The following is a 2880-nucleotide window of genomic DNA, read 5'->3' as shown; positions in this document are numbered from 1 at the left end:
GGCTCCATCGTGTCTCCAGCTTTGTCCACTGCAGCCTGTTTTACCCAAGTGGGCCTTTGCCTCCAACTTAATCTTTCTCCAGAGATGGGATTCAAGATCTCAGTGAGAGCCTCCTATGAAGAACTCTGGAAATCAGGCTTGAACCTTGGAGGAGATTTGCAATTTAGGATCAAAGGTTCAGGGGCAGCAGCTGGTCTGGCCCCTGAATGATTTAAACCAATGCCTCTGCATCTGTATACTTCCAAAGCAGAATTACAGCTTTGTGTGATGATAGATTATTTGTCAGCTTTAAGATATGCAGTGCATTTGTAATTTGATGCTTTTATCCTGTTTTTAAGTTGAAATGAGGTAAAACAACTTTCATAAAATAACCTCTTGAAATTATATTTTTCCAAAATGCTCAGATATGTTCAATCTTTTGCTAAATATTTTGGAATTCTATTAAAAAAAAAAAAAAACGATCAAGATATAAAGGAATTTAGTCCCAACCAACAAAACCCTTGAATGGTTATCTACCTCATTTTAAGCAATCAAGATGTCAATCTTGAACACAGAAAGTGACCATTGTGAATGTAATTAATTTCAGTTATACTGTGAATGCTAAATATTAGAAAACAAGTGCATCTTGGGAGTAAAAGTGATTTAACAATGAGAGAAAAGACATTTTTGGCAAATACTTTTAATTTGTGGTTGTCTTTATGGTGAAATGTATCTTTGTCACTGGTCGCTGGCTACTTTGCCATGGCATGAATATTTAACTTTTTAAAATTTGATTTGTGAATTGCACCATTGTGCCATGTTTCTGAATCTGTGGCTTTCAAATCTGGCTGAGCCTTTCACTGCAGTAGGTGAATATTCAAAGAAAAAAAATGTCATATCCTAACACCAGAAAAATAACTGGCTAAATAGTAACAGATACAATTAAGGAGCAACTATTTTATAAGAAAGTTCTATACAAGCAAAACTTATGTGGTAGCCATTTTAAAAAGCCATCTGAAAGCAAACAACTTATTCCAAAATAGCAAATGCAAAGTCTCCTTACTCAGCGCCCTTAGAGAGGGGCAGCTTAGTTCACCTGTATCTTTGCTCCTATTTGTAATTGAGAAGGTTTTAAGTATTGCCAGGATTTCTCAGGTTCAACCCAGCATAATTATAATGGCTCTTTTCCCATTTTAAAGATACGAAGTCTATTTGCTCAACCAATCTTTTTTTAAAATATCGTATTGTAATAATGCTCTGCTTTTGCAAATTGGGTTTGCATGTGATTAGTTATACCAAATAGTTTTTGTGGCCAGGGTAGTGGGGCTCCCCTCCCATATATGTATCAGTGAGGCCTCTGAAAATTATTTAAGGCAGTCCTTCCTGGAATGTTTTGATTTAACCAATGAAATAAACATTTTCCCATTTTGTTCCTGCTGTGTGATGTTGTACTTCCCTTAAACATTCTATAGCACTTGCTACTGTATTTGCATTTCTTTTCATTACTTTTATCCCCATCCTTTTGCTTCTTTCAAGCATTCTACTATTGAAAGAATTTGGATTTCTCTGCAAAGTAAAGGAATCAACCAAACATGGATATGATAGCCAAAAACTGTAGATAAATGTAGGCCCTGATCTGGCCTCTCCCATCTTCCTTGCCTGGAACTCTAGCTAAGCTGCATAAATTATTTCAAAATGCACATCAAATCGTCTGCCTCTGTGAAAAACTAAATGATGAGAGGCAATAATGAAAGCAATCTGAGTAGCTGAAGGTCTAAGAATAAAATATTAGAAATTTTTCATAATGAAAGAGAAACTTGACTGAGGGTAACAAAGGTCACACACAGGTATGACTGGCTTTGAGAAAGACAAAATGTAAGCCAGCGCAGTAGCGATAACAATAATAATGTTTATGGCACACTTAAATCAGAGGAAGATTCTTAAACTGCGGAAGAATCTTTGTGTTTCACAAGGGTGTGCTGCAAACCTTCCAAGTGAAGTAAAAACATTGGGCAAGAGTTTAGGGTCAATAAGCCTAACACGCAGGTGTAACAAACCACTGCTTTTCCCTTGCAGGCTGAGACTGTCTGAAACTATATGGGAAGTTAGTAGGAAATTAAGGTTTGATATGCATATGGGAAGTTTGCAAGAAGAATATCTGGTTAACAGGAGGCATACCTGTGGAAGAGTATTTCCAACAAATGACCAAAAAAAAAGTTGTTCATCGATTAAGGCAATTTATCTGGTTAAAATTATCCCAGGGAACAGAATCACTCCTCTTAATAGGGAAAGAGTTAATTGCTGATGTGGATGTGTATGACTCATATCCACAGCAAGCTTTTTAATACAATTGTACATTTCCTCTCAGGAGGACGGAGGCTATTCTTGAGTATGTGTTACATACCTAAAGGAGACCAGGGTATGTTGCTGTTGTTCAGTCACTCAGTCATGTCCGACTCTTTGCGACCCCATGGACTGCAGCAAGCCAGGCTTCTCTGTTCTTCACAATCTCCCAGAGTTTACTCAAACTCATGTACATCGAGTTGGTGATGCCATCCAACCATCTTATCCTCTGTTGTCCCCTTCTCCTCCTGCCTTCAATCTTTCCCAGCATCAGGGTCTTTTCGAGTGAGTCAGCTCATCCCATCAGGTGGCCAAAATATTGGAGTTTCAGCTTTAGCATCAATCCTTCCAGTGAATATTCAGGGTTGATTTCCTTTAGGAATGACTGGCTTGATCTCCTTGTGGTAAAAGGGACTGTCAAGAGTCTTCTCCATCACTATAGTTCAAAGGCATCAATTCTTTGGCACTCAACCTTTTTATGGTCCAGCTCTCACATCCATACATGACTACTGAAAAAACCATAGCTTTGACTAGACAGATTTTGTAGGCAAAGTAATG

This window comes from Bison bison, unplaced genomic scaffold (assembly GCF_000754665.1).
Source record: "Bison bison bison isolate TAMUID 2011002044 unplaced genomic scaffold, Bison_UMD1.0 scf7180017864203, whole genome shotgun sequence".
Classification (NCBI taxonomy): Eukaryota; Metazoa; Chordata; class Mammalia; order Artiodactyla; family Bovidae; genus Bison; species Bison bison.
Note: the sequence above shows the minus strand (reverse complement) of the source record.